Raw genomic sequence first — 13,919 nt, forward strand, 5'->3', positions numbered from 1 at the left:
TTCCCCACCTAACAACACAATTATTACCAAAATAAATCAAATGAGAAACATAATACGTCTCAATTATGCTATGAGTGCTATCTACAAAATGAACAATTTAGCAATCAACACTCTTACTACCTCAGCTAGTTTTCTCCTCAACTAATCTAACTGCCCATCTACATCCGGATCGGTAATAGCACCAAGATCAATATCATTTCCTCTAGATTCATCCTGAAAGAAAATACACTTTCTTAAAAAAAATACTCGAAAAGCAAGTTTTTAAATAAAGTTCTGCGACCACGATCTAGACCAAAGACATAAAGATTTTTTATGTCTATGTGACTACGATTGAGGCCACAATGGTCTTATTAGACCACGAGTAATAATAGAGCATAGGTAAGATATAATTAGATGAAGAGAATTATTGTATTAATGGATATGAAAACAAAAAATGATTCCAGAGCTAATTCTCCTCAGTAAGATAAAACAATTCTTTCATTGCCCAACCTCTAAGGTGTAGTTGAAAAATAAAAATAAAAATCATACAACTACTTCCCCACACACTGCTATTTATTAGTGGAGTATTAACTCACTATGCCAGCTAGACAATCACACTTTTTCTGCATTCCCTTTCTTATTCTTTGTCACATATACTTGACATTGCTTAGGCCTCACCTCATCTCTATTAACTAAGAGATCCCCCTCATCACTCGTGGGACCCAACCCATTCCTATTATCACCACCGCATTCAACAGTAGCCTTGTCCTCAAGGCGCAAAATTAGGGAATTGGCTCTTCAACAACAGTTCCTCTTCTCAGGTAGCATCTTCAACATCCATGTCTTCCCATTGAATCAACCATTCTTGCTTATGCAGCCCACCATCAAACTTATCCCTCCATGACAAAACCTTAGCAGGAATAATGTCTCCAATGTCAGACTCCAAATTGATAGGTAAATGAGTTGTAGCAGTATAATTGTCTACAACTTTTTTCAATAGAGACACATGAAAAGTATGATGTATTTTAGATTTTGCTGGTAACTGTAGCTTGTAAGCAACCTACCCTATCTTCTTTTTGACTTGACAAGGACCAAAAAATCTAGGAGCCAATTTTTGATGAATCCTATGCACTACCGATTGTTGTCGATGAGGACGTAATTTGAGGGAAATCCAACCACCAACCTCAAATTGCACTGCCTTGCGTTTCTTATGAACTTGGTATGTCATATACTCTTGAGCTTTGAGTAAATTAGCTTTCAGTTGGTGCAAAGCTTCATCCCTATCTCTTAACTCCTGGGCTACAACTTCTACTCTAATTTTTCTCTCCAAAAAATATGCACCAATATTGGAGGTCTTTTGCCATACACCACCTCAAAAGGGGTGAACCCATCGGAAACATGAAATGTGGTATTGTACCATAGCTCTGCCCACGAAATCCAATGTGCCTGTGTCTTAGGTTGATATGCAATAAAACAAGGTAGATAGGTCTCTAAACAACGGTTAATCACTCCTGTTTGGCATCAGTTTCAGAATGGTATATCGAAGACATTTTAAGTATCGTGCCTACTAGCTTGAACAACACTTTCCAAGAAATAATCACAAACAAGGGGTCACGATCACTAAGAATCGACTCTAGGATTCCATGTAGTCTAACCATGTCCTTCACAAAAATAGCATCCATGGAGCGAGCACTAAATGGGTGTTTAAGAGGAATGAAATGACTATACTAAAGTAAAAGTGATTGTCACGAGTACGGGGGGTTGAATTGTGACCCTTTTTAAAATTTAGTTCCTGCACTAAGATTGTCCTTTCAAGTTGTATTTAGAGTGAGGATGGTTAGATGAAAAATAGTCTTCCTCTTATTGAGGATGATCTAAATAAGAATAATAAGAGTTTGTAATATGTATGATAAGTGTGCTAATGGTGTGAATAAAACAAATATAAAGAGAGTAGAGTTTAAGAAGATTCCCACACATAATTTATACTGATTCACCTAATATAGGTTACTCCAGTCCTCACAGCTTTGTGAGATTTTCACTAGTGCTCAAAAACTGGTCATCTGATCTACACCTTTTCAACTATGTATTTTCTTAACCTCACCAGGCTTACAAAACAGTATTTTTACTAGCCTCGACAGACTTACAAAATAACTCAAGTTTATATCGCCTTGAGGATATACAAGTAGTAATGTGTTTGATTTGTTTGGGATCAAATTACAACTTTATAAGATAAAATAGTGATGTGAAGTTGTATATAACACACTCAATAAAAATTATCCTCAAATAAGTTTAAGTTTGGAAGAGTGTGTAGAATGAAGAGAATGATGATAAGCTTGAATAACTTAGATGATTTCTTGTAGATGATTGATTCTTTTGATGTTTGAAGATTAATACTTCTCTATTTATAATTGCCTTTGGAGCTTCAAACTTGTGGGTTAGCAAAATATAGATGTTGGAGACTTTGCAAAGTTTCCTTGGACTTGTCTTTATTTGCAAAACTGTCATTTAGCCATTATCCTCTTGTTAATTATGTTGAGAGGATGACTGTGGTGGTCCATCCTCGGATCTAGTTTGTATGAAGATAAGACTTTATTAATTTTTATGTGACTTGTCCTTTTTGGCTTTTTCGTTTCCCAACACCTATAGTGTCGTGCCTCATAAGTCAAGGCCAACACTTTTTGTACTTTGGTACTTTTATTCTTTTTTCCATGAGTAAGGATGAATAGATAACATAAGTTCATCCTCTCTTTTGCATTGTTTATCCTCTAACGGGGATTCATCCTCTCTTCATGATTGTTTATCGTCTGACGTAGATTCATTCTTTCTTTCATTACTATTTTATTCTCTAACATAGATTAATTTTCTCTTTCATTATTGTTTATCCTCTAACATAGAGGTTATAATTTCATCCATGAGGAAAAGTATTAGGTGACCGATGGAGACTTGATTAAAATTTCATGGTCATTAATTTAATTTACAAAAGTGTCATTCAGGTGTTTTTGTAATACATGAGTTTAAGAGGATGAGTTTGCAGTCTGTGCTCGGATACGAGGTTTGATCTTTCCATAAGTTAGGACATAACTTGTACTTTTGACTTTTTTCTTTTTCCAAGAGTTGTAGTGTCTTGCTTTTCTTGTCAAGTACAACACTTTTTTGTACTATTGACTAGTGCCCCTTCATGTCAAGTACTTCACCTTTTTGTACTTTTGTACTTTTCTGTATGTGTCAAATTTGTTAGGAGGATATCCTCAGCGTTTATCCTCATCTTGAGATTGTATTCATCCTCTAATGTACCTGATTTTGAGAATGTTCATGGATGATCATCATCGGATCTATGTAAGTCTTTGAGAGATGATTGTATGTCTTTCTTTCCAATATGTGATTCTTGGAATTTGGTGTAAACATGTTGACACCTTTTTTTACTTGTTAGGTAACCTTCTAGAATATGATTTGTAAAAAAGATTATTGTTATCCTCTTGATCTATTATTGATGAGAAGGTTCCTTCTGGTTTCCAATACCTTATGGATTCTTCATCCTCTAATTTTCATATAGACACATCTTGACCAATAGTTTTTCTTGACTTCTTCCAAGATATTTTATGTGTCATTGAGAGGCAACATATTGCGATGATCATCCCCGACTTGAGGATATATAATCATATTTATATTTATGAATTAGGTTCCTCAATTCTTTCAATGTTGAGTTGATACAATGCACTTGTTTATGTGAGTGGCTTTAAGTTTGACCACTTATGTTCTTTCAACAAACACTCAAATGCAAACATCAGTAGATCACCATTTAGAAAACTTAATATTTATTTCATAAGGTTTGTTGTCATTGAAACACATATAAAAAAAAAAAATTACTTCAACATATGCTTGGAGAGACGATCCAACACCACCAATATAGCTTCAAGTCCATTACTTTTGGGCAAACAAGTAATGAAATCCATAGATATCTCACTCCACACCAAAACTGGAATATGTAGCGGCTGTAGAAACCCACTAGGCGTAGTTGCGACATGTTTTTGGCGTTGACAAGTGTCACAAGCTTTCACAAAATCTTGCACCCTTTTCGTCATCCCTTGTCAATATAAAGGGCCTGGCATTCTTCTATAAGTGTGTAGGTAGCCGGAGTGACCCCCACTAGGGGAAGAATCAAAATCCTTAATTAGATCCTCAATAAGTGATGAGTTAGCAGGTATAACTAACCTATTTTTGTAGAATAAGATGCCACCTTTTATGGAAAACCCAGGTTTAGCAGTAGGATCCTTTTGAATAGCCTCCACAATGCTTTTAAGCTAGGGGTCTTGTGATACCTCCTGCTGCAATTGGTTGCTCTGCTGCCAAATATATGATATAAGAGCATGAATTTCAACATCCTCATGTTGTCTATATAAAGCATGATAAAGTCACTGAAAAATACTATGAACAGTAAAATGATATATGAAATGGGAATTTATTGATTTATGGAAGAAGGGAAAATTATGATACAATATATAACCCAGAGCATAGCTCCTCTAGAGAAAATAGTAACAATAATTATCCATGAGCAATACTCCACTACCCTCCTCAATTTACTCCCCTATGTGTAACTGAAATCCCTAAAATTCAGAGAGTTTCTATGCCCTTTCATTAATAGACTGCTTTTTCTCTTTTTTACCATTGCAGACATACGTTCTCCACACTGCAGATTTGGGCCTTTCACTAGTCTTAGGCCCAATAATTATGTCATTACCGCCATCAGGAACTGCATCCTTGTCCTCAAGGCTGAGAGATAAAAAATGACTTTTTAGTAATAATTCATCCTCCCAAGTTATGTCTTCTACAACTCTTCATTTCCAACGCACCAGCCATTGTCGCACCAGTTATCCTTCTATTGATCTTGCAGCCAAAAATTCTTCCAGTTCTTCCCTTCTTCTTCTTCTTCTTCTTCTTCTTCTTCTTCTTCTTCTTCTTCTTCTTCTTCTTCTTCTTCTTCTTCTTCTTCTTCTTCTTCTTCTTCTTCTTCTTCTTCTTCTTCTTCTTCTTCTTCTTCTTCTTCTTCTTCTTCTTCTTCTTCTTCTTCTTCTTCTTCTTCTTCTTCTTCTTCTTCTTCTTCTTCTTCTTCTTCTTCTTCTTCTTCTTCTTCTTCTTCTTCTTCTTCTGTAGCGGCTGTAGAAACCCACTAGGCGTAGTTGCGACATGTTTTTGGCGTTGACAAGTGTCACAAGCTTTCACAAAATCTTGCACCCTTTTCGTCATCCCTTGTCAATATAAAGGGCCTGGCATTCTTCTATAAGTGTGTAGGTAGCCGGAGTGACCCCCACTAGGGGAAGAATCAAAATCCTTAATTAGATCCTCAATAAGTGATGAGTTAGCAGGTATAACTAACCTATTTTTGTAGAATAAGATGCCACCTTTTATGGAAAACCCAGGTTTAGCAGTAGGATCCTTTTGAATAGCCTCCACAATGCTTTTAAGCTAGGGGTCTTGTGATACCTCCTGCTGCAATTGGTTGCTCTGCTGCCAAATATATGATATAAGAGCATGAATTTCAACATCCTCATGTTGTCTATATAAAGCATGATAAAGTCACTGAAAAATACTATGAACAGTAAAATGATATATGAAATGGGAATTTATTGATTTATGGAAGAAGGGAAAATTATGATACAATATATAACCCAGAGCATAGCTCCTCTAGAGAAAATAGTAACAATAATTATCCATGAGCAATACTCCACTACCCTCCTCAATTTACTCCCCTATGTGTAACTGAAATCCCTAAAATTCAGAGAGTTTCTATGCCCTTTCATTAATAGACTGCTTTTTCTCTTTTTTACCATTGCAGACATACGTTCTCCACACTGCAGATTTGGGCCTTTCACTAGTCTTAGGCCCAATAATTATGTCATTACCGCCATCAGGAACTGCATCCTTGTCCTCAAGGCTGAGAGATAAAAAATGACTTTTTAGTAATAATTCATCCTCCCAAGTTATGTCTTCTACAACTCTTCATTTCCAACGCACCAGCCATTGTCGCACCAGTTATCCTTCTATTGATCTTGCAGCCAAAAATTCTTCCAGTTCTTCCCTTCTTCTTCTTCTTCTTCTTCTTCTTCTTCTTCTTCTTCTTCTTCTTCTTCTTCTTCTTCTTCTTCTTCTTCTTCTTCTTCTTCTTCTTCTTCTTCTTCTTCTTCTTCTTCTTCTTCTTCTTCTTCTTCTTCTTCTTCTTCTTCTTCTTCTTCTTCTTCTTCTTCTTCTTCTTCTTCTTCTTCTTCTTCTTCTTCTTCTTCTTCTTCTTCTTCTTCTTCTTCTTCTTCTTCTTCTTCTTCTTCTTCTTCTTCTTCTTCTTCTTCTTCTTCTTCTTCTTCTTCTTCTTCTTCTTCTTCTTCTTCTTCTTCTTCTTCTTCTTCTTCTTCTTCTTCTTCTTCTTCTTCTTCTTCTTCTTCTTCTTCTTCTTCTTCTTCTTCTTCTTCTTCTTCTTCTTCTTCTTCTTCTTCTTCTTCTTCTTCTTCTTCTTCTTCTTCTTCTTCTTCTTCTTCTTCTTCTTCTTCTTCTTCTTCTTCTTCTTCTTCTTCTTCTTCTTCTTCTTCTTCTTCTTCTTCTTCTTCTTCTTCTTCTTCTTCTTCTTCTTCTTCTTCTTCTTCTTCCGCCCCAGCCATTGTCGCACCAGTTATCCTTCTATTGATCTTGCAGCCAAAAATTCTTCCAGTTCTTCTCTTCTTCTTCTTCTTCTTCTTCTTCTTCTTCTTCTTCTTCTTCGCTTTCTTGAGTTGTGAGATACGAAACACTGCACGCATTCTACTTCCTCCAGTTTATGATTAATCCTTCTTGTCACCATTTGCTGTCTATGGGCCCGAAGCTTCAAAAATACGCACTCACTCACTACAGGTGAATATGCTTTTCTTTTCTTGTCTACATACCTCTTCATCTGTTCTTGGGCTTTGTTCAAATGATACTTAAGTTGACATAAGGCCTTATCACGATCAACTAATTCAGCTGCTACCGTTTTTACTTTCGTTTCTCCCTGTAAATATCTAACCACAGTGGGTGGTTTTCTTCCATACATTGCCTCAAAAGGTGTAGTTCCTGTAGAAACATGGAATGTGGGGTTATACCACAATTTAGCCCAATGAATCCATTGTGACCACTCCTTCGGTTGCTCCAATGCAAAACAACGAAGATATGCTTCTAAGCACCGATTCACCACCTCTGTTTGCCCATCCGTCTCCGTATCATGCGACGAACTCGTATTCAACATCGTTCCTTGTAAGAGAAACAACTCTTTCCAAAATAGACTCACAAACAATGGGTCATGATCACTAACAACGGATTGTGGCACCCCATGAAGACACACCACCTCTTTAAGGGGATAAAATATCCATACTTGGTAATCTATCCACCTATACAAAAAATAGCTTCAAACCCCTTCGATTTTGGGAGACTAGTGATAAAATCCATCGAAATATCATCCCAAATTTTCTCTGGAATTAAGAGGGGTTGTAACAAACCCATAAGAGGAGACGCAACGTACTTTTGACGTTGACACACGTCACAACTCTGCACAAATTCCATAACTAACTTTCTCATTCCTACCCAATAAAGATTTCCTACCATCCTTCGATATATGCGTAGAAAACCTGAGTGGCCACCGGTTGGAGATGAGTGAAATTCTTTCAACAATAAAGGTATACAACCTGAATTTGAGGATAACATTTGTCTGCTACGGTAGAAAAGTCACCCTTTGATTAATTAGAGATATGGACGGGATGCAGGGTCGTGTTGTAGCTCTGTTATCACTTTCCTCATGAATTTGTTGTTCTTGCATACATATGGGAAAAGAAGTTATCCCTTTCAACTCCGCTTCCTCATACATTCTTGAAAGAGCGTCAACAAGTTTATCATCTGGACCTGACTTGTACACCACTTATGTAACACCCCAAATTTTTGATCCAAAACATTACTTAAAAATATTTATTACTTAGAAAAATTACGATATTTTTTTTAATTATTTAAGTAATAATACCTAAACTACTATTCATTTGAATAATTAGTAAACTTTAAACCCCAAAATAATATACATAAAAATTTATATCATATTTTTACTAAAATTTGCAGCGGATAAATAAAAACTCCTTCAAAAGAAAAGAAACTTTTATGAGTTATTAGGAAATCATGTTTCTCAAAATACAAATTTAATATTTTAGACTCTTTCTCCTACAGAACAGTGCAATCTCAATAAACTTGATTTAACTATAATTTATTAATTTAATTCCGAACACTTAGTAGTACTTGTATGGATTTCCTACAAAAAGTTGTTTCTATTTAAATAAGTAAAATACAACTTATAACTCCCATTCTCGATATAACCTAATAGAGCGAAACTTCTCCCAAACTTGAACTTCAACACTTATTAACCTGTAATAACTGCGATTTCGCAAACGCATGACCAAGTCAGTCAAACACAAACAAAGAATGAGGTGAGTTTTAAAATTATGTTGATAGTATAATATAAGTAAGAAGAACACGCAAATAATCAACACATAGCCGTATCAAACACATCATAATATATCAAAGCATTTCAAGAAAAAATCATATTATAAAGTCAAAATCCCTCGAGGAGAATCAATATCTCACTATAACATCAATACATCTAAGATAAATTATTATCACATTAAATACACATTAACCACAACCAAACAATCACAAGATGATGCAATGCTATGCATGCTCCTAATAACTATATGATCCGGATATATTACCTGCCACTAAGGCAACTTCCACACAGAAAATCACCCATATTGATGACTCTTCATCATATGCATAATTTTCATTGTTTTTAGTCTTATTTATCTTTTATTGATTAGTTAATTTAAGGAGTTATTTGATATATTTTGTTAATTTTATTTCTTTGCTTTACTGAAATATTTATATCCTTATTTCATTGATTAAGTAGAGATTTTTCGGAGTTTTGCGTTGTTACTTTATTTTAATGCAGTGCTGAATTTTGGTGAGAAATCAACATGACCTATGTGGAGTATTTCAGTCATATCTGGAGTTTTAGATGTCCAATTGGAGTCAAATCAAATGTAAATGAAAGCTATGATCCATAGCTACAACTTTCATGAAGACACCGAAACCACATTCATACTCAAATGAGGGGAAACATGCACTAAACTCTAGACAGAAGATGTTGCGCACCCAAAGCGCATTTCGCGCTAATGTTACTGTCCATTCGCGCCTCAATCGCACGACGCACTACATAACACATTAATACTCGTATTTCTCATTTTTTTGGGATCTTTTTGACTATTGAGAAGTTGGGAGACTTGTGCCCTAGCATAGAAACTCAAAGATGGTCGTTTCTAACATCATTGGAGTAGTTTTATCAAGAATCATTCTTGTAATTCTCCTTTAATCCCTATCTTTTGTATCTTTGTTATGAGTAACTAAACCCTATTTGTTAGGGATGAGTCTAACAAGATGAAACCCTTATTTTTCTGATTTGATTTCTAGTTATATGATTGAGTTTATTGAATTATTTTTCTCATCTATGTGCTTAATGCTTTTTATTGCTTGATCAACATTAAAATATTCTACGATTCGTATTTTAAAACGAAAGTGGATTTTACGAATGTTTGAGATGAGAAATTCATGAATTTGTAGTCTAGGGATAGATGCAGGTCATGAAACCAATCAAATTAGTTGTAGAGGCAATAGTTTAAAAAGAGAATTCTTGTACGGTAATGCTTAATTCTAATCTTAAATCCACTAAGGAATTAGGGTTTACTTTGGAATTAAAGGCTCTGTCACTAAGACATTAGGGCAAGAATAATAAAGAGAATTCGGTAATAATTTAATAAAGGGATTCAATAACTAGGATCAAATTAGACACCAAGGTTGGATTCGAAGTGAAACACATCCCTAACATTTTTCTTATTATAAAGGATCAATTTTATTACTTTTGTTAATTTTAAATATTATTTCAATGAACTTGAGATTTTTTTTGTTCAATTTTAGTAATTAAATATAATTCGATAGTAAAACGCAATCCTTGAGTTCGACACTTTGTACTACCGTTTTATTATTAAATGCAATGATTCAGTACACTTGCTGAAATGCTATCACATACCAATGGGGAAAATATACTTGCCACAAAGGCAACTTCCAAACAGAAAATCACTCAAACCAATGGGGAAAAAAATCTGCCACAAAGGCAACTTCCACACAGAAAATAATCCATACCAATGGGGAAACAAGCCTGCCACAAAGGCAACTTCCACGAAGATGCATATGCCATGACATGATGGTGCATTATCAAAATAAAATATTCCCACACAGTCCACTAAGATGCATATGACATGACATGATGTTGTATCATCAAATATTCTCACACAGCCCACTAAGATTAAGTCAAATGATCCAAAAATAATTTATATAAAATCACCACCTTATTTAAACATAACTAAATCATACATCACAAGTTCTTATCAAGAAAATCAAAAATTCTTAAACAACCATCATAAAAATCAAAGCTTCCACCTCATAAATCATGAAGATCATATATTCATAAACAACTATCACAAAGATCAAAGCTTCCACTACACATATCAAGAAATCATATATTTATAAAAGTATCATAAAAATCAAAACTTTAATTTGTTATATCATAAAAATTTAAACTTTTATCACATACACATAGAAATTAAAACCTACATATATGCCACACATAAATTCAAATTTTATCACATATATCATAAATAAGACTTTCAAGACATTAAAAATAAAACTTAAACTTTCTTCACATATACCACACGATTGTAGAATTTAAATCAGACAACAACTTAATAAAATTTTCTAATCCATATTTTAATCCTACAAACCATAATAAGTCATATTAATTCAATTATTACTAAATAGGGCTACCGCTGTACGTAGCAAGTCCCAAATGAATCGTTGAGAAATATAGTTTTCCCGTTCATCTCACAATATATTATACCCATGAATTCATACACTCTCTCATCCCTTACCTTTTTCTAACGCTTTCACACACGAATACGAGTCCGCAAGAAAAATAATTTGTTCTTTGACTCTTTGTCCTTCAATCGATCTAACTCGACAGTTTATGGGTAAACGTCAAAAATAAATTATAAAAACACACTTTAAAAAGGTCAATTTTCGAAACTGAATCAAGTTAACTTACCTAATGCGGAAAATAATCATGGTATAATATAGTCATCGTTCACACGGTCGTTTTGGCGTTGATTTCACTCAAATCGGACTTACCGTGAACAAGAACGGTTCAAAATAACGAATTCCATAAACAGAGAAGTGAGATATTTTAGAGAGAAATTGGGATGGTTAAAAATCTGAAAAAGTTGTTTAGTTGACTAGCTAAATTAAGTTTTCTAGAACAATTATTGATCAACGGTGTCAAACGGTAATCCTAATTTTTTTTTATTCAACCACATTTTACTTCTTTCTTTTATTTTTTTAAATTAAAACCAACAATTACCAAAACTAATATTTACAAAATAATTAAAGTAATTACTATTTTAAAATACATTAATAACAAAAACTTTCATATTCACAATATTAATTACACTTATTACTATAATATTTTATAAAATAATCACATAAAAATACTACAATCTCTATAGAATAATGAAAATGATAAAATAAATAAATATAACATAACTAATTTATATTTATTACTAAATCAAAATAAATATGTATAAAACAATCATATCATAGAAAATATATAAAATAAAGAAGTTAATCACAATTTACTAATATATTAAAGAAAATTATTTATAAACAAATAATTGAAATAGGAAATAGTCTTAAATAATTAAAATATAACTATGCACACATTTATCATGTAGTCAAACACACACAAAAATCACAACCACAAATATCTAATGCAAATATACATGTAAACTCACTCAAAATCTTATCATCTAAATTACTTTTGCTAAAATACCGTTATATTTTTGAAAATAAATTAAATAACTAAACATAATATTTATAATTTATATTACTAATTAAATCAAATATATATACGATTATAAAACCATAAGAAACTCACACATATAAGGAGAAGTATTTATAAAATTAATCAACATATATTTTAAAATAATTTTAACACAAAATTAATTTCTTTAAAATCCTATTTAATTAATAAAATATTTGATTATATAATTTAGGATGATACAACTTCGAAGTGATAGCCCAATAATTTTGCTATCCAGTTATGTTGATCAGCTGTAGTGATGTGTTGTTCGAGCAAGTGTCGTAAACTCTTTTGGTCGAAGTACACCACAAATCTTCTTCCCAAAAAATACGGACGCTGATGCTGAATTGCCAACACCAACGCCATCAATTCTTTCTCATACGCAGACTTGCTTAAAATATTATTGGACAAAGCTTTGCTAAAGTAGGCTATAGGCTTCTTTTTCTACATTAAAACTGCACATATTCCTCTTCAGGATGCATCACATTCAATCTCTAAAGGTTGTGAAAAATCTGGTAGTGTTAAAACTGGGGCTTGCACCATAACCCTTTTAAGATTCTCAAAGGCCTTCAACTCTTCTGATCCCCAATGAAATCTTTCATTCTTTGTTAGTTATGTCAATGGTTTAGTTCCCTTTCCATATCCAACAATGAATTTCCGGTAATAATCGGTCAACCCCAAAAATCCCCTCACTCCTTTGATATTATGAGGGATTGGCCACTCCAAAATACTATTAATCTTCGATTGATCCACAACCACACCATGTTTTGATATTACGTGACCCAAATATTCCACTTTCCTACTAGCAAAATTACATTTTTTTTTACTAACAACAAAACAATGGTATTGTAAAATCTCCATCACTTGATATAAATGTGTTAAATGTTCTTCCCATCCTTTACTTTATACTAGGATATCATCAAAAAATACCAAGACAAACTTACAGAGGTGTGACTTGAAAATCTGATTCATGGTGGATTGGAAAATGGCTGGTGCGTTCGCTAATCCAAACAATATCACTAGAAACTCATAGTGCCCTTCAAGAGTTCAAAATTTTGTCTTATACACATCCCCTTCTTTCACCTTTATTTGGTGATAATCGGATTTCAAATCAAGTTTTGAGAAATATTTTGTTCCATGTAGTTCATCCAATAATTTGTCAACTACATGAATTGGATATTTATCTAGCATTGTAACCTTATTCAATTCTCTATAACCAACAAACATCCACCATGACCCATCTTTCTTTTTAACTAAACAGTACTAGAAAATGTGCTAGAGGTGTTTTGAATTATACCTTGGGTCAACATCCTCTGAACTTGTTTTTCGATCTCTTCCTTATGGTGGTGAGGATAACGGTATGGCCTAATAGTCACATGACCTACATCTTTCTTCAATTCAACTACTTGAGTTATATCTCGTTCAGGAGGCAGCCCTGTATTCTCTTCAAAAACTCCCTTAAATTTCTCGAACAAGTTTTGAATCTCTTGTTGTTGGTCTTGAGTTAGCTCCTGTAATTCTTCATTTGAAGTCTAACCCAATTCTTCTTCCAATAAACTATACAATGTTTCAGTTTGTGCTTGAAGTGCCTTAGAATTAGCCAAGTCTTTTGTGGTAAATAACTGACCATGTAGTTCCACCATTTTTCCTCCCATTGAAAATGGATGGTAATTTTCTCTCAATCAAAGTTCACCTTATAAATCTTTGCAACCAAGCCACCCCCAATATCATATCCAAATCACCCAATTCTAAAACAAAAGCATCAACATTAGTGGTGAAATAATCTAATTGTACTTGCAATTTTCTACACCTTCCCCTAGTGGACACACGGTGACCGTCTCCCAACCTTACTCCCATCGATCTTCCTTGTTCCACTGTTAACCCATATGCAATAGCAACACGAGGTGAAACGAAATTGTGACTGACGCTGTAAGACCCTAAA

The sequence above is a fragment of the Cicer arietinum genome, chromosome 7 (genome assembly GCF_000331145.2).
Source record: "Cicer arietinum cultivar CDC Frontier isolate Library 1 chromosome 7, Cicar.CDCFrontier_v2.0, whole genome shotgun sequence".
Taxonomy (NCBI): Eukaryota; Viridiplantae; Streptophyta; class Magnoliopsida; order Fabales; family Fabaceae; genus Cicer; species Cicer arietinum.